The following is a 26,868-nucleotide window of genomic DNA, read 5'->3' on the forward strand; positions in this document are numbered from 1 at the left end:
AATAGGTAGGAAGGCAAGTGATGGGTTATACATAAAAATAGGTAATTATCATTTCTATAGATCATCTATATGTGAATAAATTAAACATATATTTCATGAACACTCATTCTCCTATACAACATACATACATGTAGAATTTTCTATACATGTAAACATTTCATACGCCTACAGAAATTTTTCGCCCAAATAAAACTGTAATGCGCATCAAGACATGAATATAATTCCACATTGATACATGGAGACCTATCTCATTTTTAATCACCAAATAAAATTACTTTTGCCAAAAAGATATCTCAGTAGTTCCCAACTAAGTTCCTGTGTGGCCCTGCGTCCTATCAAAAAATTGGCAAAACTGAATGGGGAAAATAATCCTTGCAAATTATCTCTTGATATTATATAAGAGGAGAAAAGTCAAATGTGGAAAAAAGCAGTACACAAGCAGCATATTCCGAAAATATTTAGGAACTATAATTAAGTGTTAGTGAGCCAGTTCAATCACAAAACCTACTAAACTTGGAATTAAAAAGGAGGTCAAAGGGAATGAATGATATTCTAGTAATCAAGATATATGCTCCCTTGTAGGAATTAAAGGATATGAGAATGAGGTGGCTTGTTAATTATTTTCTCTGATTAGGTTACCTATTTATCCCCATGTACATTTAAATATTAATCAGAGATCCACTTTAGTACAGTGTTATTCAAAAGAATAAAATGAGGGAAGAGTTCAAGTACAAGATAAACAGGCACTTAAAATGGAAGATAAGAGTTTCCTGCGTGCAGAATCTAGTATTTAATAACTACTAAAGCTGCTTGTAAAGCTTATGATAGATTTTATTTTTGCTATCTTTAACTTTTATATTTATAATTATGAAATTAGTATTTATTTAAACTTCCAAACTCAGATTTTTATATAACAATCACTGAATCTACTTTCAGACCCATTTAACATTCAGGCTACACAGTTTTTAATACATTAGAAGATATGCATTCTGTGGTGGAAAGAAAGGGCATAACTGCCTGTAATAGATACCTAATCTTGAATTACTTACATAATCACTTTTAAAAGCAGCTTCACATTTTTAAAATGTAGAACACTTTCATTTTCATTAAGAAAAATCACTAAATTAACCAATTTGAAAAGTGCAATTTTACCTCAAAGAACCTTAAAACTCTGGAGATGTCTATTCCCAATTTTAAAAAAATAATAATTAAAATGCCCCGTGTTAGTTATTACAAACAGACTGTCAAGGGTCATTCCACTTAAATTATTGAGGAGTAAGCAGAGTTAATTATTTAGAGTCTGTGTATCCACAAAATATTTAAAATGTAACAGAGTTAAATGAATTCATCACATTCTTCTTCAGACGATTTTTAAATTAGTTTAACATGTGGCAAGAATCTCCAAACACATATATTTGCAACTCTTGTATCATGTACTTTCTGCAACCCTTCTATTATGGAGATTGCAATATAATTCTCTCCAGCATAAGGCATGTCTGTATTTGTTTATAAGTAACAGGACAGAGCAACACACTCAAAAAGACTGCAAGGTAAAATAATGCTCTTACATATTTTGCTTTAACTTTGTATTTTAGTGAATGAATATAATTTCAAAACATGGTTTTTGAGTTCCAAACTTCTGAAACTTTGGACTACTTATCTTGTGCTGAAAAGGGGATTAAAGAATTAGATAAAAAGAGAAGCCAACTCATGGTGGACCATAAATAATCCTAAATTCATTTGGAAATTCCAAAAGTGTATTTGGGAGCAAGAAATGGGAAATATAAATCAATCAGAAAGAATCAGCTAGCATGGAGCTTAGAGACATCTAAGACGAATGCTTCATTTGTGCTTGAGGAAACAAAAAGGTTCAGTGACTTGTCAAAGGTTCACCAATAAGTTAGCAGAAGAATTGGATTTAGCAATCAGTAACCACATCAAATATTTAGCGGGTAAAATCAGTACATCCCCAAACTAACATCTTTTTAGAAAATGTCACTCTACAAAAACAGACCTTTCTTGTTTTGTTTTGTTGTTCCAAGTTTTTATTTAAATTCTAATTCCTTCTTTCTAAATCCTAATAAGTTACCAATAAAATTCTCTGGAAAGAAAATTACTCAGTGATAATCATAGTAAGTGCTAAGTATTGATTATATCCCAGATTCTGATAAAATTTCTATAATAACTTTCATCAGTGAATGGAATTACAGAATATCTATCCTCCTTTCCACTCGTAGCCCACCAAATGTAATCGGTGTAATTCAAAATCACAATATAGAGTCTGGCAGAGAGGAGACTCGAACTAGTTTCCACAATTCATAATTCACTGTATAAGATCTCAGGATCATTTATATGTAAGTAATAAGAGATCATTTAAGTTTGTAATAGAAATATCAAAAACCTAATAAATAAACAGTCATCAGGAGAACATAGACAATTTGGACAAAGGGGAATGTAAATAGATAACTAATACATGGGAAAAATGTCCAAATTTGGTAATATTCAAAGGACATTCATCTCAAAATACAATTTTATGCCTAGTAAATTAGCTTATTTGGTAAATGACAACACTATAAGCTGCAGATAACCAATATGATTCATACAATGCTGGTAACAATGTAAACCGCCTTCCCCCAAACATGTATATGCATATTAACATGTATATATCAAAAGCTATTAAAATGCTTATAACTTTGCCCTAATAATTCCAGTTGTAAGAATGTGTCTTTCTTGAGATTTGATAACCAGAACTACCCTGCATTTATTATTATTATTATTGTTATTATTATTATTATTATGTTCAATTAGCCAGCATATAGTACATCATTAGTTTTTGATATAGTGTTCAACGATTCATTAGTTGCCTATAACACCAAGTGCTCATCACTGCACTGGTATTTTAAAAGCAGAAATGCTATTGTTTAATATAAAGAATAAGGTTATATTTTCTGTCTTCTTTCCTGATCATGCTTAGCATTTTATTGGCCTTTAGGATTATGGAGGCAACTCAGGCTGATGTATTCTGAAAATATTCTACAATGATTCCTAGATCTTTAAATCATCTGGAACTTTGTGTTTATTGACTTTGAACTAGTTTCTATCCATAGCAAAGGATTACAGCTTGTGATGACATGATTTTCCCGTATGTTCCCATACACTCCATTGGCACACCCATAGCTGTCAGCAATTTCCTTTCTATCCCACTCAAAAATTAATTTCCTAATTCAGGAGAGTGAGAGAGTCTTTACAGGCACAGCAATGATTTAGTTCTAACATAAACAATCTTCTAACTTTGGTCGAGTATTAAAAGAAACAAATTACTCACAAAACACATAATAATTTTAACTCATCAGCTTGTCATGGTACCATGAGTAGGAAACTCTGATTCTAGATCAGCTGCTACTGTGAGAATATCTTGACATACTCTCACTGGAAGCCAAAACCTTGGTACATTTAATCATTCTGAGGTACTACTATTGCTAATAAAAGTATTATATAGCATGTATCAGATGATTCCTCTTTGCCAGGCCTGGTGTTACTTTACATTCTGTATTTATTCAATACCTACAGCAGCTCTGTAGGTGACCACCATTTTTATCTTTATTTTATGAGAACACTGAGGTATAGAGAGTTTAATTGCCCCACATGAATTCAGTACAAATCAAACACACATACAGAGCTACAGAATGTCAAAGCTTATTCTCTAAACCAATGCTTTTCATTACCACATGAAATTTCTTCAAATGTTTGATAATTGTTTAACTATAAAGTTTTCTTTATGGAAAGTAATCTCCCCTTCCCTCCAGATTCCCAGATTCCCAAATTGCCCTTCCTAGTGGCTCTACCACTATTTTTGAGTTATTGTGGGTCTGTCCAGAGAAAAATCTATGCATACAAAAACTGTGTGTGTTGGGGCGCCTGGGTGGCTCAGTGGGTTAAAGCCTCTGCCTTCAGCTCAGGTCATGGTCCCAGGTTCTGGGATCGAGCCCCACATTGGGCTCTCTGCACAGCCAGAAGCCTGCTTCCTCCTTTCTCTCTGCCTGCCTCTCTGCCTCCTTGTGATCTCTGTCTGTCAAATAAATAAATAAAATCTTTTTAAAAAATAGCTGTGTGTGTATAGTACTTATATACAATTAATAGGGACACCTAGGTGGCTCAGTTGGTTAAGTGTCTGCCTTTGGCTCAGGTCATGATCCCAGGGTCTTGGGAGCAATGGGCTCCTTTCTTAGCCGGAAGTCTGCTTCTCCCTCTGTCTGCCATTACCCCTGCTTGTGCTCTCTTTCTCTGACAAATAAAAAAACCCTTAAAAAATACAAATAGTAATTTACATTATGTCCTACAATTGTCTTTTTTGCTTGAGAATATATCGAGGAAATGCTTCCATATCATCCTCTAGTGGGTAATCACTCGTCCAATGGACAATTGGGTTTTCCCCAGGGGTTTCCTTTTATAAATAATGTTATCATGAACAACCACAAACATCTTTCCTAACAATGTGTGTTTTTGTAGAGACAGGCAGAGACTCTTTTTTTTTAAGAGATGAGGTCAAATTACTTCAAAGTGATTCCAATAATTTACACTCACTCCAACACTATATGGTTAACAGAATACCTCACAATCTCTTCAAATATTATCACTTTTATTTTTGCTAACCTGAACACTAGAAATGTTATTGTTTACACTTGCATTTCTTTATTTGTATAGACCAGGTATTGTACATACATGCACTCATGTATACACTATTAAATTTTATAAATATGTATGTATATACATATTAATGAATATATATTTTATATTTGTATATTTACAATTCAATGGTTTTAATAATATTCAAAGAGTTGTACAACTTTCATCACTATCTAATTCCAGAACATTTTTTATCAGACCCCAAAAAACTCATACTTATTAGCAGTCCTTGGAAACCACTAATTATGACTTCCCCATTCTGGACATTTCACATGAATGGAATTACACAATATTTGTGTGTTTGTGTGTCTTACTGCTTTCACTTAGCATGTTTCCATGATACATTCATGTTGTAGCACATATCAGTTCTTCATTCCTTTTATGATTTAACAATACTCTATATAATGGCTATTTCCCATTTTGTTTATTCACCCATCTGTTGATGAAAATTTGAATTGTTTCCACTTTTTGTTTATTAAGAATAATGATGCTATGAACATTGATATATGAATTTTTGGTGTGAATATATATTTTAAATTCTCTCAGGTACATACCTGGGAGTGGAGTGGTATGGTAACTATACATTAACTTACTGAGAACTGCCAAACTTTTTCCCAGAGCAGCTGCAACTTTTTGCATTCATCGAGTAATGTGTATGAGGTTTCAATTTTTCCACATCCTTGTCAACCCTTGCTATTGCCTTTTTCATTATAGCCATCATAGTGGGTGTGAATTCTATCTCATCGTTGTTCTAAATTGTATTTCCCTAATGACTAATGACAATGAGCTTCTTTTCATAATCTTATTGGTTATTTACATAAGTTCTTTGCAGAAACATCTATTCAAACCCTTTGCCCATTTGTAATTGGCTTTTGTATGATATACTGCAATGTAAGAGTTCTTTATTCTGAATATGAAATCCTTATCAGATATGTGACTTGCAAATACTATCTCCCATTCTGTGGGTTAACCTTTTCACTTTCTTGTGGTCCTTTGAAGCACAAATTTTTTAATTTTGGTGAAGTCCAATTTATTTTTCATTGTTAGCGGTTGTCTTGTTTTTCTTTTCTTCTGTCGGTGCTTTTAGTGTCATATCTAAGAATTCACTGACCAATCCAAGATCATGAAGAGGTAAAGCTATGTTTTCCTCTGATAGTTTTATGGTTTTGGTTCTTATATATAGGGCATTGATCATTTTAAGTTAATTTTTGGATACAGTGTTAGGCAGTGTTTCAACTTCATTGTTTTGCATATGAATTTCCAAATGTCCCTATGCCATTTGTTGAAGAGACCATTCTTTTCCCACTAAATTGTCTTGGTGTCCTTGTCAAAATCAATTGACCATAAATGTATGATTTTTATCTGGACTGTCACTCTTTTTCACTGATCTATATGGTATTTTTATGCCAGTATCTAGTTTTCTTTTTTTTTTAAACATTTTTAAAATTCAAGTATAATTAATATATTGTGTTATATTACTTTCAGGGGTACAATATAATGTTCAATAATCTATACATTCCTCATCAAGATAATATTCTTATCCCCTCTATTTCACCCACCTCCCCTCTGGCAACCACTGATTTGTTCTCTGTATTTAAGAGTCTGGTTGTTATGTTTTGTTTTGTTTCGGGTCTCTTTTTTCTTTGCTCATTTGTTTTGTTGTGTAAATTCCACATTTGCATGAAATCATATGGTACTTGCCTTTCTCTGATTTGTTTTACTTAGCTTTATACCGTCTAGGTCTACCTGCAAGATCTTATATGGCTGAGTAATATTCTACTGTATATATACCACAGCTTCTTATCCATTACTGTAGCTTTGTAGTTAAGTTTTGAAGTCAAAAAGCATGGGTCCTCCTATGTCCCTTTTTTCAAGATTGTTTCATCTTTTCTAGGTCCCTTCCACATTTTCTTTCTTTTTTTTTCTTTTCTTTTTTTTTTTTAGAGATTGTATTTATTTATTTGACAGAAAGAGATCACAAGTAGGCAGAGAGAGAGGGAGAAGCAGGCTCCCCGCTGAACAGAGAGCCCGATGCAGGGCTCGATCCCAGGACCCTGAGATCATGACCTGAGCTGAAGGCAGAGGCTTAACCCACTGAGCCACCCAGGCACCTGGTCCCTTCCATTTTCATATGAATTTTAGAATCACCTTCTCTAGTTCTGCCAAAAAAAAACCAAAAAACAAAAAACAAAAACTGGAATATATTACAATTGTGCTGAATCACTAGATCAATTTGATCCATCTTAAATCATATTAAGTCTTCTTAACTATGTACATGGAATGTTTTTCCACTTATTCAGGTTTCTTCAATTTCTTGTAATCATGCACTAGTGTTTTTAGTGTACATGTCTTAACTGTTTTATTTAATTTACTCTTTATATTTATTCTTTTTAATGCTATAGTTAACAGAACTGTTTTCTTAAATTTCATATTTGGTTTGTTCAGTGCTGGCGCATAAAAACACAACTTATTTCTTTTTAATTGGCCCTATGTCCTATAGCCCTATTTAACTCACATTTGCTCTAATGGCTTTTTGGGGATTCCTTGGAATTGTCTATATACAATATCATGATCTGCAAACTGAGATCATCTTACTTCTTTTTCAGTCTGGATACATTTTTTTTTTTCTATTCTCCTTTGCTTGTTTGTTTGGTTTCCTATTTGCCCTAGCTAGAAGCTCCAATAAAATGTTAAGTAGAAGTCTCAAACACATACTATCCTTCTCTTGCTCCTGATATTTAGGGAAAAGTTTCAGTCTTCAAGCATTAAATATGGTGACAGATGTGGGCTTTTCATAGATGCATTTTATAAGGTGGAGGAACTTCACTTCTATTTCTAGATTGTTAAATGTTTTTATCAAGAAATGGTGTTGGCATTTGTCAAGGGCTTTTTCTATGTCTACTGGGATAATTATGTGGCTTTTGTCCTTTATCCTTTTGTATGCACTGTCTGTAGTTGATTTTTGTACACTGGATTAATGTTGCATGTCCGAGCTAAATCTTACTGGGTTATGATGCATCATCTTTTTTTATGTTGCTTTATTTGGTTTGCTAGTAGTTTGTTGAAGATTTTTGTATCTCTTCGTTGAGTTACTGGTCTACAGTTTTCTTGTGATACCTGGTTAGCTTTGTTATAAAGGTAAAATACTGAACTCATAGAATAAATTCAGAAAGGTTTCCTCCTCTTCAGTTTTTGGAAGCATTTTCCAAGGATTTGTGTTAATTCTTCTTCATATGCTTGTCAGAATTCATCATTGAAGCCATCTGATTGTGGGCTTTTCTTTGTGGAAAGTTTCTGATTACTGATTAAATTTTTTAGTTATTGTAAGTCTACTCAGATCTTGACCCACTTTGTATAGTTGGTATCTTTCTAGGGATTTATTTACTTCATCTAGGTTATTAAATTTGTTGGCATATAATTGTTCATAGTGGAGTTTCATTGTTGTTTTCCTCTCTTATTTGTTATCTTGACATAGAAGATCTAAAAGGCTGATATAGCTTTTGAATAGTATACTCCAAAAAAATAACTGTAATTGGGAAAATATAATTTTCTCAGAGAAATTTAATTTATAGACATTGGTGTCTGAATAAGAGTTTATATGCATCTCTGGCATGAAGCATGATTTTTCTAAGAGTTATATATTGATGATTGATGCTCTGAGTTACATGATGGAATTTAAGGATCCTATGTGGTTCCCAAATGTCTTAGTGTTTGCCTGCAGTATGAATACTTAAAATGTCCTTTGAAATTTTCAGTGAGACCTCCTTTAATTTGTATATTTAAAATATTAAAGTGTGCTTTTTTGGAAAATTTTGTCTCCAAAAACAGTCACCAGGCTAATATTAAATGCAATTAAGCTTAGTTTCTAAATTGATTTGGCATATCATAGCATAATCTTCTTTTAATAAAACAGTAATTTCTAAGGAATCCTATGAATAAATTCAAACACAGAGTAGCAAAAGCTAGAAACACAAAAATATCTGGAGATTCAGTGCTGTAGTGAAAACGAAGATACCTAGGAAGATCAGGAAGCAACCAGGAGGAAAACAAATTTGATAACAGGAATTAGGACAAAATAAAGATTTTCTGCCCCAAATTTATAATGATGTGCTCCTCTTCTATAGGAAGCAATGCTATCTTTGCCTCTGTGTTAATTATTAGGTATATTATTTACTAAGGTTTAGTCCTTTTTTAATTTCTCTGTTATGTCCACAGTTAGGACTTCTTTCTATAAGAAATCAGATATGATGTCCTATGCCTAATAAAGTTAAATATGTTTTTCTAAAAAAAGATTTTATTTATTCATTTGAGAGAGAGAAAGAAAGCACGAGTCGGGGGAGAGGCAAATGGAGAGGGAGAAAAGCAAACTCCTCACTGAGCAGGGAGCCCAAGGACACATGGGGCTTGGATCCCAGGATCCAGAGATCATGACCTGAGCTGGAAGCGATGCCTAGTCATCTGAGCCACCCAAGTGCCCCTAAAGTTAAATATGTTTTAACAACACACAAACACGAAAGCATTTCTTTCTGCCAATAGAGGGAACAGATTTTGTTTAACAATAGTTTTTTATGTACCTAAGGAACTTTGGATGGCTTTAATATAGATTCAAATAAAAAGACAGCTCTGTTTGGTTCTGTCATTAAATCCTTCTCATCTACAAATCATTTACATACCCATTCAAATCTAGTAGCAAGCAAGCAAAGGGCTATGGATTCTACTTAACCAGGTTATTCTGGATCATAGGTCGCTAGAACCGAGGACATGTACTTTCTACAACAAAATTCATACTAGGTTGATAAGACAACATGTCAAAATCTAGTAGACACTACTTCAGATTTTCCCTAAAACTGCAATTCTCATAACCACAAAATATTATGCTGGTTATCTGAGACAAGCAAAACTTTTCTACACTGATTTTAATGTCATTTACACATGTAGTAATGATTTATTTGATACTGCTCCATTTTAATATAATTTCCACATGACATTGTTTCTATGTTTTCTTTGTCTTTTCCCTACTTTTCTAATTGCAGTAACATTAAGTCCTGTTAACTTTTGTGAAACAAAAGCCAAACATTGTAGGAACTCTTTCATGACAGTTATGAACTGTTATAATATCAGTTTTGAATTTTGCAGGGGAGGTTCTCCCTTTTTATAAATTAAATGGTAATAAAGGTACAATCTTAAAAATAATCTGTGTCAGTCACACAACTATGAATAAAATGAGCATAAATTCATTTCACTCCAAAATCACTGCCTTTCCCACTTCTTCTACGATACTCATCTCATTCTATCCTTGAGTTTTGTTATTTGATGACATATACTAGCTTTCTACTGGATCATAATTATTCTTTGATGGAGATGAAACCTCATGAAACTATGTCATTTACTTACCACCAAAAAATTACCTTGTACATAACTGGCAGGCCATAATTTATAATTAATTAAAAACTGCTATTGTCGCTTTTTAAGGTAGATGTTCATTGTTAAACTAAAACATTTTTCTATGATTTTGTATTTGAATGCATGTTTATTTCTACATATGCTGAGTTAAATGACATTATCTTAAATTTGACCCTTTCAAATATTACATTTTACCACCATTTGTTCATTCAAAAAAAATTAATGGCCACTTTAATGTTCTAGGCACTAATCTAGGCAATAATTTCAAGGATTAATAAGTCAGAGTACCTGCACTTGATAAAATTGTTTCTAAATACACTTGATTCATGATATCTAAATGTAAGTCTTTATTTATTACATTCAATAAAAACAAATTCAATCTGTAGCAGTATTCTCAATGGTCACAAATTAAAGCCCAATTTATGCAACTATAATAAAAACCTTATTAATGTCCGTCTCATTATTTTAGGCAATAAAAATGACTTAAATTTTCACTTATCTACCACATGATTTTTCCTTAGTCTCCTTCTACATTGTCAGCTCTGTGTGTGTGTGTGTGTGTGTGTGTGTGTGTGTGTGTGTGTGTACTGGAAAGACAGGGAATGCTTTTTCCTCACTCCCTGCAAAAACACTTGTCTGACTTTATTATATGACTTATTTTCATGCTGTCTGTTAATTTATTGAATACATGTTCACAGACTCATTGCACTCTGGTTTTTATAGAAAGGTTCAGTGTTTTATGACTTGGATTTTCCTACAATTTTTTCAACTAACTATGGACTCAATGAATTTTCATGAATGAATTCAAAGTTTATAATCATTTAGCTAGCAACCCTAATATTATCATGTAAATATCAATGGGATGCTGTTTGGAAACCTCGCCTTTGTTAAATATTAATATGGTGATGGTAGTCATTCTATTATTTGGCACTGATGTCTATGTCTGCAAACCTGCTTGAAGTAGGAAATGTTGTAATAGAGACAATAAAAGAATACATACTTCTAATTACTTGGGACAGATTTTCAAATTTCTTTTGGAAATGAAGCACAATAAAAACATAATCAGGCTTAAAGAAATTAGTAGCAAAGAATTGATTTTCACTCAAATAAACTCTTAACATTTTTAATATGCTTCAGTTTATTTTTAACAATAGAAATATAAATAGATATACATGTTTTCACATGTATTTTAATATTTTATTATTCACATATACCTGAATATATGTGTATGTATGTGTGTGTACACATATATGTATATATTGTGTGTATGTTTTTAATGTTTTAAATCATATCCCAGCTCCGTTCTGTCATGCATCTCTTACAGATAGTAAGTGTGCAGGCTGTCCCCTGTTTTTTGTGTCAAATCAGTCTTATTCAGAGAAATGCCCCCACCTCTCCTGACTCGAAAAGGAAATAGGCAGAGATTGCTTAGGATGGGTAGTTATTCTCTCACTTTTTATCAAGAGAAATCAGCCCCACTGCTTACGAACCAAAGCTAGAAAATGTCTTCCTGGCCTTCCTCATGTGGTTACCGTGAGGATGAAGGAGCCACACTATGTGAGGTTAGTTGGGACTGACAGAAAAGCAAAGGACTTCAGTGCAACTCACAACCAATCACATAACCATACGGGCTTTGGTTCTTGTCTGCAAAATGAGGTTAAGATTAATCTCATAAAATTATTTTGAAAAATAAATGAAATAAATTATGTGAAAGCTTTATGCATTCTCTGAAGTAGTGTGGTAAAGTCAGTTATTAATAGGCGACAGTAGGATATATATGTAAGATGTTGCCCAGAGGATTACTAGAAAGCTCTAGTTTAGTGCTAGAATGTGCATTTTATCTGAAAATACTCTCTGACTTAATCAGCTTTTCAGTTTTCCTTTTAATCTTTCATTATGTAGCTACTGAAGGGATAGTAAAAGAATCTTCCTTGCCTTACAAGTTTCTAGCCCTAGAGTTTTATAATAAGTAATTACTTAACCAAATAGGATGGTATCTAACCTCAGATAATGGTTAGGGTGATTCATAGCTATCAGGGCCGAAAGACTTTGGAAAGAAAACAAACGAGTGGGAACTCTAGGGACAGATTATGGGAAGGTGGCACTTTGGCGGGACCTTGAAACATTGAAACAATTTTAAGAAACAAGTATTTCAAGCCAGAAGTAAAGTATGAAAATAGGTATAGACAACTCGTTTTAAAAGCAACTGCCAGGGGCGCCTGGGTGGCTCAGTGGGTTAAGCCTCTGCCTTCAGCTCAGGTCATGGTCTCAGGGTCTTGGGATGGAGCCCCCCATCGGGCTCTCTGCTCAGCAGGGATCCTGCTTCCCCCTCTCTGCTTGCCTCTCTGCCTGCCTCTCTGCCTACTTGTGATCTCTCTCTCTCTCTGTCAAATAAATAAATAAAATCTTTAAAAAAAAAAAAAAGCAACTTCCATTAAAGTATGCAGGGAAAGAATGAAACAAGGTCATAACAATATATGTTGACATAAAACGTGGACAAGAAAATCAGCATTGCCCAGACCAAACTTTGCCCGGAAAGAGTATCACCGAAGCAGGCTTGACATGTTGGCTACCATGGTCTCATGTATGACATGTATGGCTACAATTGTCTCATTCTCTAAAGATAGCTTGCTGGTTTCCAGCTTTGCTTTTCCTGGGCTCTCTCTTACCCACAGCAGCCTGTCGGGAAATAGTTGGCTTCCTCTGCTTATAAATCTTCATAATGGATCAAAACCTGTGTCTTCCAACAGATTTGTATTCCTGATTTCATTGTGAGTTACAGTGATCTTACGAGTATGTTTTTATCCTCCTTAAATTTCTATAGTTAGAAAAAATTTCCTAAAAGATGTTATGGTTTCAATGTACCATTATTTGCTACATATTTTCTTTATTCTCAGCAATATATATATTGGTATTACATAAAAATATAAACATCATAAAATTAAATTCTTTAGCAAAAATTATGTACCACTTATGTTATAACCATGATAGATATCTAATATGTGCTTGTGCTAATACTCTATATTACCACATGTATTCTTCCAGTAACCTTTTGGGTTGTTATCATTATTATTGTTGTTTCATTTTACCAAAGAAACTAGTACGTACAAAACCCAATTTACTTTCCTCAAGTCACAGAAGCTCATAAATGGTGGAATGACATTGAGAAGTCCACACTTTTCAAACATAATCAAGTGAAATTTAAGGAATGGATGGGACAAGAATTCTTGAATTCCCAACCTATAAGCGATGCTACAGTAACTCCAGCCCTGAGTCACAATATATAGTGGTCTTGAGCCTACCAGTGTAGGAAACCAGGGAGAAAGGAAGGAAGAAACTCATATTGTCAAGCACAAAGCTTTTATGTTGAGTATTTTTATATGTGAGTATATGATTTTATTCAGCTCAAAGAAAGCAGTCACGGTCTTCAAACTGCCCGGTTTACAGACATAATAGTCTGGTTTTTATTATCTATATTGTGAACATTAAAAATTTTATGGTACACAGAATCACAAAAGAAAACTGAAGTAAGGAGAGAGTAATTTTAAAAAAAGTATCTGCAAATTTTTTCAGAACACTGATTCTACTATATCAGTGTACGTGAATTAAATGTGTATCTGATCTGATAAACAATTTTTACTAATAAAAAACTATTTCCTCCAACATTAAATAAATGGCCTCCAAATATTTTCAACTTTTTAAATTTGAAAATGTGTTACTTAATTGCCCATGCAAAGTTCCAAATTGCCAGCCTGTCCAGGGCTCAGTGGGGAACATAAACATATAAGCATTTATGACCATTTGTAGACAACATATCAGAAATAAGAATGACAAAAGGTATGGTCATAATATGGTAGAACTAGGCATATTTCCAACATAAAGTAGTAAGAAAAACTTATAGGAAGGTGTGGTCAGTATACACTGAGACCTTTCAATATAAATGAGACCTTAGAAATCACAAGCAAGTCAGACGAGAAGAAGAGAGGTCTTTACAAGGTGTCAAGTAATAAATAATTTACAAAGCAATTTAGAAACCTCAGCAGTCACCACTTACAAGGCTGTGGTAGGGAACGGAGTCTATATTTGTAGAGAAGAGTAGAATCAATACAAGGAGTAAGCTGTCAGTTTTTTCTATAGTGTCAATATCTCAGACTGGCTGCTTTCACTGGTGCTCCTGTGGAAACAATTTCCAAAAGTATACTATTGAGTGACATGCTGCATGGATTAAATGATTTACTTTAATCCCCTAACTGCATGTTGAAAGACCAATAGCCCAAAAGGAATACTAGAAAGCCTGAGGACAAAGCAACCTATAATAACAGTGTGATTTTGGAATGGTTTATTCTTAAGAAAGCCCTAGTGCCACAGCAAGTTCCATGCAGAACAACAAGTAAAAATGAGAAGTGGCCACAATAGACTTATAATATCTGGCTACCAGGAGGATCATTCACAATATTGAGAGATCTGATTAAACAGATTTATTGGTCAACTTTCCCTTTTGAAAGTCATCAGATAAAATGGTGATTTCATCTTGAAACAGCAATGAGCAGTCTAAACTCCTTTTTAGTCAGTATGTATGTGATAAAATTGAGTAACAATTTCTGAAGTGAGTCTTATAAAACTAAAACGTGGTTTTAGCACTAAGTAATTAGGCATAAGAAGTACTTATCTCATTAAATCAGAAGGTCATAAAATTAAATTGTCTGTAAGGATAGAGCAATGGGTAGGTTCAGAGCTCATGTAGTGGAAAACCCTCCATCTCTAGCCAAGGAGGTAGGTTTTTATTTTATTTTTTTTTTATTTTATTTTTTTTAAGGAGGTAGGTTTTTAAAAGGTGGCTGTCCGATCCCATTACTATGCGAGTCTGACCTTTTAAATTAAGAGAAGATGGGTTCAATTTAGTTCTAGCTCCTTCCAGTACTAACAATTCTATTATTATAAACACTATTACTGCTCAGTGGTATAGCAGATTGATCATTTGTGAGCTACTGAGGTGTGCGGAAAGGCACCAAACCGTTAGAATAGAAAACTAGTAAGATGCAAATGTAATAAATTTCTTTTTCCAGTTCAGATTCTGCCATTCAGAAACACTTGCATAACATTTACAAGGTGGAAGAGATGTAGAAGCTATTGCTCATGCAGCAATGGGAAGCAAATAGATGCCTGAGCTTTACCATACGGAAGTTTCTATAAAGCCCTCTGCTGTCTTCCTGGAACCCAGCCACTTTGATGTTGGAGATAGTTTGATCAGTGATGGCAGCTCCCTCGCTCCAAAGTTAGCAGTGAACCTGAAAGCTAATAGCCTTCTTTCCTGAATTTTGTTTCTGTAGGTTTTCCAATGGTGTTGTGAGCCCTGTGTTTCTTGAATTTAATTCCTTCCTTCTTCAAATTCCTAAAGTGGTTTCTGCCTTTCTGACCAAAGCATAAATAATACGCTGTATTTTAATATCTTTTAATAGATGAGAACCATCACAACACATATATTCCACTTAAAGTTAGAGGAAACAGAACAAGAAAGGATAGCAAAGACACTGAGATAAAGTCCACCAGGAATGGATGATCCATATCGTCTCCATTTAAATTTCAGTCTTTATCTATACCATGAAGAATTCAGTATATTAATCCTTAAGATTCCTAATGCTTAAGACTTCTAAAATTGCATGATTCTAAGCTTATTGTTCAAAATTTCCAAATGTTCAGTTTTGTCAAATTATATATAACAGAAGCAATTTCTAAACTCCCTATTAAGTGGTCCTTAGTGAGGAATACCATTGTGCTAGGGTCTGAGGACATAAAGATAGAAAACATGCTTTCTAGTCTTAAGGAGTCTTAACTATTTGTGGAGACAAAAGCTGGTAAGAATAATTAGCATGAATAACTGGGCAATTACATTATTCTAACTCTATTACTTCTGAAATTCAGAGGACAATTCATAACTGAAGGTTGAAATATCAATGATATTAGCTCTAAGCTAGACTTTACAGAAGGTATAAATTTTTTTTTAAGATTTTTACTTTTTTTTCTTTTTTTTCTTTTTACTTGTTTATTTACAGCATAACAGTGTTCATTGTTTTGGCATCACACCCAGTGCTCCATGCAGTACGTGCCCTCCCTATTACCCACCACCTGGTTCCTCAACCTCCCACCCCCCCGGCCCCTTCAAAACCCTCTGGTTGTTTTTCAGAGTCCATAGTCTCTCATGGTTCATCTCGCCTTCCAGTTTCCCTCAACTCCCTCTCCTCTCCATCTCCCCATGTCCTCCATGTTATTTGTTATGCTCCACAAATAAGTGAGACCATATGATACTTGACTCTCTCTGCTTGACTTATTTCGCTCAGCATAATTTCTTCCAGTCCCGTCCATGTTGCTACAAAAGTTGGGTATTCATCCTTTCTGATGGAGGCATAATACTCCATTGTGTATATGGACCACATCTTCCTTATCCATTCATCCATTGAAGGGCATCTTGGTTCTTTCCACAGTTTGGCGACCCTAGCCATTGCTGCAATAAACATTGGGGTACAGATGGCCCTTCTTTTCACTACATCTGTATCTTTGGGGTAAATACCCAGCAGTGCAATTGCAGGGTCATAGGGAAGCTCTATTCTTAATTTCTTCAGGAATCTCCACACTGTTCTCCAAAGTGGCTGCACTAACTTGCATTCCCACCAACAGTGTAAGAGAGTTCCCCTTTCTCCACATCCTCTCCAACACACGTTGTTTCCTGTCTTGCTAATTTTGGCCATTCTAACTGGTGTCAGGTGGTATCTCAATGTGGTTTTAATTTGAATCTCCCTGATGGCTAGTGATGATGAACATTTTTTCATGTGTCTGATAGCCATTTGTATGTCTTCGTTGGAGAAGTGTCTGTTCATATCTTCTGCCCATTTTTTGATATGATTATCTGTTTTGTGTGTGTTGAGTTTGAGAAGTTCTTTATAGATCCTGGATATCAACCTTTTGTCTGTACTGTCATTTGCAAATATCTTCTCCCATTCCGTGGGTTGCCTTTTTGTTTTGTTGACTGTTTCCTTTGCTGTGCAGAAGCTTTTGATCTTGATGAAGTCCCAAAAGTTCATTTTTGCTTTTGTTTCCTTGGCCTTTGGAGACATATCTTGAAAGAAGGTGCTGTGGCTGATATCAAAGAGGTTACTGCCTATGTTCTCTTCTAGGATTCTGATGGATTCCTGTCTCACGTTGAGGTCTTGTATCCATTTCGAGTTTATCTTTGTGTATGGTGTAAGAGAATGGTCGAGTTTCATTCTTCTACATATCGCTGTCCAGTTTTCCCAGCACCATTTATTGAAGAGACTGTCTTTTTTCCATTGAATATTTTTTCCTGTTTTGTCGAAGATTATTTCACCATAGAGTTGAGGGTCCATATCTGGGCTCTCCACTCTGTTCCACTCGTCTATGTGTCTGTTTTTATGCCAGTACCACGCTGTCTTGGTGATCACAGCTTTGTAGTAAAGCTTGAAATCGGGTAACGTGATGCCGCCAGTTTTGTTTTTGTTTTTCAACATTTCCTTAGCAATTCGGGGTCTCTTCTGATTCCATACAAATTTTAGGATTATTTGCTCCAGCTCTTTGAAAAATACTGGTGGAATTTTGATCGGAATGGCATTAAAAGTATAGATTGCTCTAGGCAGTATAGACATTTTAACAATGTTTATTCTTCCAATCCAAGAGCATGGAAGAGTCTTCCATCTTTTTGTGTCTTCTTCAATTTCTTTCATGAGTGTTCTGTAGTTCCTCAAGTACAGGTCCTTTACCTCTTTGGTTAGGTTTATTCCCAGGTATCTTATGGTTCTTGGTGCTATAGTAAATGGATCGATTCTCTAATTTCCCTTTCTGTATTTTCATTGTTAGTGTATAAAAAAGCCACTGATTTTATTTACTTTTTTGACAGACAGCGATCACAAGTAGGCAGAGAGGCAAGCGGAGAGAGAGGAAGGGAAGCAGGCTCCCGGCTGAACAGAGAGCCCGATGCGGAGCTCGATCCCAGGACCCTGAGATCATTACCTGAGCCGAAGACAGAGGCTTTAACCCACTGAGCCAGCCAGGCACTCCAGAAGGTGTAAATTTTGACTAGGGAACAAAAGAAAAGAAGATTTGGGGTCAAAGGAAATCGAGTAATGGATGTTCGAAAGAATGTGTGAGAAATGTCATTGGGTCTTTAGAGTGGGATCATATTATGGATGTTTAGAGAGAGCTAGGCAGAAATTTTCAGATTTGTTTCCATGAATGATTAGAGGTCAATAAATGTTTACAAAGCAGTTTACAAATAAAAAGATCAAAAAATGATCAATACAAGGTAAACAATTATCATGAAGGAAATTAAAGATTTTGAAATTGAGTTTTAAAGCACTGACATCATTCAGAAAATCCTGAAGGAAGAAACAAGCAGGTTACTAAGTTTTGTCGTATTTTAAATTGTTGAGATGTTAAATAAGATTTTTTTTTTTAAGGATTTTATTTATCTACTTGACAGAGAGAAATCGCAAGCAGGCAGAGAGGCAAGCAGAGAGAGAGGAAGGGAAGCAGGCTCCCTGCTGAGCAGAGAACCCGATGTGGGGCTCGATCCCAGGACCCTGAGATCATGACCCGAGCCGAAGGCAGAGCCTTAACCCACTATGCCACCCAGGCGCCCCGTTAAATAAGATTTTTAAAGTATCCAGTTTTTGAATTCACTTTTGGAGAGTAAATTTTCAAAATCAACTTTAAAATTTTAAGCCTAGAAAAGGTTTTTAAATTTTTGTTTGTCGTTTGCTTGAAATTGGCCAGGTTCCATCTATAAGGAAACACACTGATTTCTGCAAATGAACCATAGCAAATTATTACTAATTTAATTAAAGTACACAATACCATTAGGCAAGGGCTATTATCTAAGTGCATTTGTCTTCCCTCTCAAAGCTTAGCTCACTCCTCTGCAGGTAACACAAACTTAACATGCATATGAGCAGTGAAGGAAGAAAGGAAAGCCAAGCCAAGTTATTTAAATCTAGTTGTTAAAATATATTAAAATTACTGTCAATGTCCAGAAAGAAATTATGCGGGGGTCCCTTCAAGAGGGACCATTAAAGCTTTACTTTAAGAGGGCTTAAGGGGAAATAATTTGGCAAAGTTTGGTCTTTAAGGACAATGTGCAAAGGAAGAACAATCAGATTCATCTGTAAGGTCAAGGCCAGTAAGTCCAATGTAATCATCAAGAAACAACAGCTAGGGGTGCCTGGGTGGCTCAGTTGGTTAAGCCACTGCCTTAGGCTCAGGTCATGATCCCAGGGTCCTGGGATGGAGTCCTGCATTGGGCTCTCTGCTCAGCAGGGCGCCTGCTTCTCCCCCTCCCCTCTCTGCCTGCCTCTGCCTACTTCTAATCTGTCTGTCAAATAAATAAATAAAATCTTTGAAAAAAAAAAGAAAGAAACAACAGCTAGAAATTAAGAATCTAGCTAGGGTACAGTCCGTTCATTCATCATTCATCATTCATTCATTCAAGGCATGTAAATCATATGTAATAACAGTCCCTGTATAATCACTTAGGATTCATATCTGATTCTTTGGACCCAGAGTATAATGAATGCGCAGCTGGAATACACTTATATGGAGCCAGCAGCTATCACACTCATCAGGATCCATGTGTAGGCAGCATGACCTAACTCCATGCCTATCAAATGCCTATATTCCAAGAGACTTTATCCTTCCCTGTTAAAAGTATTTACAAACTCCAGTGGTAGGAACCTGTTGTTATTCATAGTCCTTGCTCATTCGTATCTATTTCAAGAGCAGGAACAACCAAGATAACAATCGTGGGGAGGGAAGTCAAAAGTATGATGAAAATTACAGAAATAAATTTTAAATTATGTTCCCTTGGTGGGTTCCAGGAACAAAACGAACTTTTGAAAGCTAAGTTTACCTTGAATACTCATGCTCATAATAATAAATAAAATGTGTGTCTTTAAAACTCGATGCTATAAATTTGATTGCTAGCAGTATGAGAAAAACATCAGAAAAGGTGAAAGGCATATTATAAAGAAATACATTTAACCAGCTCAATACATTAATTGTTTTAATGATATAGACTTAATGTGGCTTCCAGCCTTAGATTTTACACAGAATTTCAAATAGAAATTTTAAAAATGTATTTTAAAGATTGACTTTGGATTACATTAACCAGAAAAGATGATCAGCCGTCAGTTTTAACAGCAAATCACGAGAGTTATCAACTTTGCAATACACAGAACTCTGATGTTCTCTTTCACAACGTCTATTTACTCAGTGGTAATTCTTTGGGATTTGGTGCCAAAGAAATGGACTTGACAAATGACATGGAGGACATTGGGAGATGGAGAGGAGAAGGAAGTTGAGGGGAATTGGAGGGGGAGGCGAACCATAAGAGACTATGGACTCTGAAAAACAACCTGAGGGTTTTGAAGGAACAGGGGTGGGAGGTTGGGGGAACCAGGTGGTGGGTAATAGGGAGGGCACGTATTGCATGGAGCACTGGGTGTTTTGCAAAAACAATGAATACTGTTACGCTGAAAAAATAAATAAATTTAAAATATTTTAAAAAAAGAAAAAAAAAAAAAAAGAAATGGACTTGAGATCTAGCCTCACCAGTTCAGGGTGAATAGATTTTAATAACTGTCTTCTATTTTTTTTTAAAGATTTTATTTTTTATTTGAGAGAGAGAGAGGAAGTATACATAGAGGGAGAAACAGGCATCCTACTGAACAGGGAGCCCAATGTGGGCTCGATCCCAGGACCCCATGATCATTATTTGAGTGAAAGGCAGATGCTTAATTGACTAAGTCACACAGGTACCCTATGACTGTCTTTATTTTTATAGAAAATGATAAATACTTGGTATAGAAAATTTGAAGAATGTAGAGGAGTATGCAAAAAAACACACAGCAATTCTACCATTATTTTCATTTATCGTTATTATTAATAAATAGGAAATTGGTGATATATTACCATATTTGACCTACAAATGTAAACATTTAATATAGTTCAATAAGATATAGTTTTCTTATTAGTTGCATTAGTTATGCAAACACACAATCAGAGGCTAAAAGCTTGGGCACTATAATTAAAGATACCAGTTTAAATTTAAGCTGTCCCACTTACTTGGCTATATAACTTTGGACAATTTTCTCTTAGATTTAGTTTCTTTATCCATAAAATGTGACCAAGATGTTCCCTACTCCACACCATTTTTGTGGGGTCTCAATAAGATTACATGAAAAGTTCTCAGCATAGTGCCTTGTATTCATTCATTCATTCATTCATTCAACAAGTATTTACTGAATTCATTTTATGTCCCAGTCTCTGTGCCAGATATTTGAGCAAACAGCTACTGCTCAATTAAGCTTAGAGTCTATTGAGAAAGACAGATATTCAAAAGATACTATAAGTTGATTAACTGTAATCATAAAAAGTATTATGAAGGAAAATTTAAGTGTTACGAGAATTACGTAACTGGAGAAGGAGCATAACTAGTCTAAAGCGACTCTGAGGGTCAGCAAATGCTTTCCTGAGAAAGTAACATTTAACCGGGACCTGAAGAAGGAGTAACCAGGCAAAGAAATGGTCCAAGAGAATTCCAGAGAAGGCCCTGAGATCCTGAGATGTGTAGAAGCCTAGCACACTGGAGCAGTTAGGCTCAGGACTCAGAGATCTGCTTCCATAACTGTGATAATGTTCATTGTATATTGTATATCCTGCTCTTTTCACTGACCATTACTTGTGAACATTTTCTGATATAACAACTGTAAATATTTATGCACCCAACACAGAAGCGCCCAAATACATAAAACAGTAACAAATATAAAGGAACTCACTGATAATAATGCAATAATAGTAGGGGACGTTAACGCCTCACTTACATCAGCAAACAGATCATTTAAACAGAAAATCAACAAGAAACAGTGGCTTTGAATGACACACTGAAACAGATGGATTTAACAGATATATTCAGAACATTTCATCTTAAACAGCATTCTTTTCAAAAAGAATACACATTCTTTCCAAGTGCACATGGAACCTTCTCCAGAACAGATCACGTATTATTGGTCCACAAAACAAGGCTCGAAAAATTCAAAAAGACTAAAAGTCTAACATGCATCTCTTCTGACCACAATGCTATGAAACTAAAAGTCAACCACAAGAAAAAATCTGGAAAGACCACAAATACATGGAGGTTAATTAACATGCTACTAAACAATGAATGGGTCAACCAAGAAATTAAAGAAGAAATTAAAAAGTACACATAAACATATGAAAATGAAAACACAATGGTCCAAAACCTTTGGAATGCAGCAATAGAGGTTGTAAGAGGGAATTTGTATCAATGCGGGCCTGCCTCAAGAAGCAAGAATAATTTCAAATAAATGACCTAACCTTATACCTAAAAGAGTCAGAAAAACAACAACAAACAAAACCTAAAACCAGCAGAAGGAGGGAAATAATAAAGATAAGAGTAGAAATAAATGACATAGAAACTAAAAAAAAAAAAAAAAACAACAACAACAACAACAACAACAAAAAAAAAACCCAGTAAAACAGATCAGTGAAACCAGGGGCTGGTTCTTTGAAAAAAATCAATAAAATTGATAAAACACTAGCCAGACTTACCAAGAAAAAGAGAAAGGACTCAAATAAAAAAAATCACAAATGAGAGAGGAGAAATACCAATACCATAAAAATACAATTAATTATAAGAGATTATTATGAAAAACTGTATGCCAACAAATTGTACAACCTAGCCAAAATGGATAACTTTCTAGAAACATATAAACAACCAAAACTGCAACAGGAAGAAACAGAAAGTTTGAACAGACTGATAACCAGCAAAGAAATGGATTCAATAATCAAAAAACTCCCCAAAAACAAAAGTCCAGGACCAGATACCTTCACAGGTGAATTCTACCAAACATTTTAAAGAAGAGTTAATACCTATTCTTCTCTAACTATTCCAAAATATAGAAAAAGAAAGAAAAATTTCCAAATTCATTCAATGAGGTCAGAATTTCCCTGATACCATAAAGAGATAAACATCCACTAAAAAAGAGAACTACAGGCCAACATCCAGATGAACACCGATGCAAAAATCCTCAACAAAATACTAGAAAAAAGATTCCAATAACACATTAAAAAAATCATTCACCACGATCAAGTGGGATTTATTCCTAGGTTACAAGGGTGGCTTAATATTTGCAAATCAATCAACATGATATATCACAACAACAGAAAGGATAAGGAGCCATATGATCATTTCAGTAGAAGCAGAAAAAGCAATTGACAAAGTGCAACTCCATTCATGATAAAGACCCTCAACAAAGCAGGTTTAGAAAAAACATATCACAACATAATAAAGGCCACCCTTGACAAACCCATGGTTAACATCATCCTTAATGGGGAAAAACTGAGAGCTTTACTCGTAAGGTCAGGAACAAGATAAAGATGCTCATGCAGGGCCCCTGGGTGGCTCAGTGGATTAAGCCGCTGCCTTCGGCTCAGGTCATGATCTCAGGGTCCTGGGATCAAGCCCCGCATCAGGCTCTCTGCTCAACGAGGAGCCTGCTCCCCCCACCCCCCACTGCCTGCTTCTCTGCCTACTTGTGATCTCTCTCTCTGTCAAATAAATAAATAAAATCTTATAAAAAAAAAGATGCTCATGCTGACCACTTTTATTCAACATACTACTAGAAGTCCTAGCCTCAGCAATCAGACAACAAAAAGAAAAGACATCCAAACTGTTAAGAAAGAAATAAAACTTTCACTATTTGCAGATGACATACTATATACAGAAAACCCCAAAGATGACACCAAAAAAAGAAAATGCTAGAACAAATAAATGAATTCAGGAAAAATCTCAGGAAACAAAATCAATGTACAGAAATCTGTTGAGTTTCTGCACACCAATAATGAAGCAGCAGAAAGAGAAATTAAAAAAAAAATCCAACTTACATATGCACCAAAAACAGTAAGTTACCTTGGAACAAACCTAACCAAAGAGGTGAAAGACTGTACTCTGAACAGTATAAAACACTGATAAAAGAAACTGAAGCTAAAATAAAGAAATGGAAAACATCCCATGCTCAGGGATTGGAAGAACAAATACTGTTAAAATGTTAAAATATGCAAAGCAATCTACATGTTTAATGTAATCCCTATCAAAATATCAACAGCATTTTTTCACAGATCTAGAACAACACTAAAATTTGTATGGAACCAAAAAAGACTCTGAATAGTCAAAGCAATTTTGAAAAGAAAATCAAAGCTGGAGGCATCACAATTCTCAACTTCAATTTATATTACAAAGCTGTAGTGATCAAAATAGTATGGTAGTGGCACAAAAATAGACACTTAAGATAATAGAACAGAACAAGTAGACTCAAACTTATATGGTCAAGTAATCTTCAACAAAGCACGAAAGAATATCCAATGGGAAAAAGACAGTCTCTTCAATAAATGGTGCTGGGAAAACTAGATAGCAGCGTAAAAAGAAAGAAACTGGACCACTTCCTTACACTATGCACAAAAATAATCCAAACTGGACTGAAGACCTAAATGTGATACCCAAAACCATCAAAATCCTAGAAGAGAACACAGGCAGTAATTTCTCTGACATCAGCCATAGTAACCAGATATGTCTCCTGAAGCAAGGGAAACAAAGCAAAGTAAACTATTGGAACTACATCAAAATGGAAAGGTCTGCACAGAGAAGGAAACAACCAACAAAACTAAAAGGCGACCTCTGGAATGGAAGAAAATATCTGCAAACAGCATATCTGAAAAAGAGTTAGTATCCAAAATATATAGAATCTGAACAACTCAACATGCAAAAAATGAATAGCCCAATTTAAAAATGGGCAGAAGACATGAGCAGACATTTATCCAAAGAAAAAAATACAGATGGCCAGCAGACACACGAAAAGATGATCGACATCATTCATCATCAGGGAAATGCAAATCAAAACTACAGTAGAGTATCACCTCACACCTGTCAGAATGGCTAAAATCAATACAAGAAACAACAGATGTTGGCAAGGATATGGAGGAAAAAGGAACTGTCTTACACTTCTGATGGAAATGCAAACTGGTATAGCCACTGTGGAAAACAGTGTGGAGGCTTCTCAAAAAGTTAAGATCCAGCAACCTACGATCCAGCAACCACACTACTAGATATTTACCACAAAAATACAAAAACACTAATTTAAAGGGATACATGCACCCCAATGTTTAAAGCAGCGTTATTTATAATAACCACATTACGGAAACAGCCAAGTGTCCATCGATTGATGAGTGGATAAAGAAGATGTGAGGCATGTATCTATATATTTATATATGCATACACACACACACATATACATCTATACAATGGGGTATTATTTAGCCATAAGAAGGGAAGAAATCTTGCCATTTGCAATGACATGGATGAAGCTAGAGAGCATTATGCTAAGTTAAATAAGTCAGAGAAAGACATTAACAGAAAGATAATGAATCACTACATTGTACTAAAACTAATAATACACTGTATACTAATGAACTGGTATTTAAGAAAAAAATTTAAAAAATAATGTAAAAAAAATCTGTGAGCATTTTCCCATGTCATTAAAAAACACACCTTGTCATGCAGGCTTAATGCTTATCATGAAGATATATAATTAGCCATTCTCTTATTTAATAATTTGATTTGTTTCTAATAATTTCTACTTTAAGAAATGCTGAGATTAAAAATTCATATTTACTTAGAGATTATTGTCCCACAATGATATATTGGGTCAAAAAGAAAAATATCGTCAGTTTTGCCAAAATTTTATTTCATTACAAGAATAAAAGATTTACATTCTGAAAGCTGCCAGCCACTGGCTTCCTTAACTTTAGTCTTTCTTAACCTAACTTTTGAATCTTTACTAGTATCTGTAATAACACTACTAATACAATACTACTACTAAACTAGGGTAGTTATAATTCAATGAGGTATTTCATATGAAAATATCTTCTGCATAGAAAATTGTGTTAAGTTGGTTTTTCTTCTCATCATTGTTGTTAGTTATTATTGACCAAGTATATTAACATATGGAAATAGTTCTAAGCAAATATAACTAGTAATACTTATGAAGATCTTAGCCTGTTTAGTCCTGCAATGGATCCATTATGATAAATCTTCAAGAAAAATATCTGGTATATACTTAGTTTAAAAATATTGTCTATACTTTGTTTTTAAATACTAGCTGCCTCCTTGAGTTTAAAGAGAATAGACTTATCACGGAATAAGCTCAGCTTTAGATCCATGATACTGAACGTCAGTGAAAAATTGCAGACTACACTTTGTTAGGGAGAAAAGAGAGATGAGTAACCTGAACAATTTACAGTGTGAGGGCGCTTGGTGAGATGCAGGGGGCAGTGTAACAAAGGCTGAGGAAAGAAATGGCAGAACTGTAGGAGTCTGTGCAGGGAGGGGCCCTGCACCAGCGGGAATTTCCGTGGGGAAAATAGGTGGATTATCCTTTCTTATAATAAATGATCATCTCTGTCTACTCTGTTAACAGGACTATTAAAAAGAAAAGGTACTGAGTAGTGCAGAGAACTCTGAACTATCAAAACTCCTTAAAGAATTAACATTTGTGCTGGAAAGAAAATGTGAACTTCTCTTGGCTGATCTATTAAAATAAAATCAAGGGAAATTTTATTCAAACTATTTGAAATAAGTGAATAGATATTTTAATAAATCATCACTCACTTTTTCTTAGGAATATAATCAATCTTATACTT

General features: G+C 34.7%; 1 protein-coding gene across 4 annotated transcripts in view; it reads right to left on the reverse strand.

The window, feature by feature from the left end:
• Nucleotides 1-26,868, reverse strand: part of HNF4G (hepatocyte nuclear factor 4 gamma) — a 127,611-nt gene that overhangs the window by 44,700 nt on the left and 56,043 nt on the right. The window contains exon 2 of one of the 4 annotated variants that reach the window (XM_046004208.1): nucleotides 14,144-14,263. The exons of the other annotated variants lie outside the window; for them this stretch is intronic. The gene's annotated coding sequence lies outside the window, so the exon portion shown is untranslated. The remainder of the gene's footprint in view (nucleotides 1-14,143; nucleotides 14,264-26,868) is intronic. 4 annotated transcript variants of the gene reach the window in all.

This window comes from Meles meles, chromosome 1 (genome assembly GCF_922984935.1).
Source record: "Meles meles chromosome 1, mMelMel3.1 paternal haplotype, whole genome shotgun sequence".
Taxonomy (NCBI): Eukaryota; Metazoa; Chordata; class Mammalia; order Carnivora; family Mustelidae; genus Meles; species Meles meles.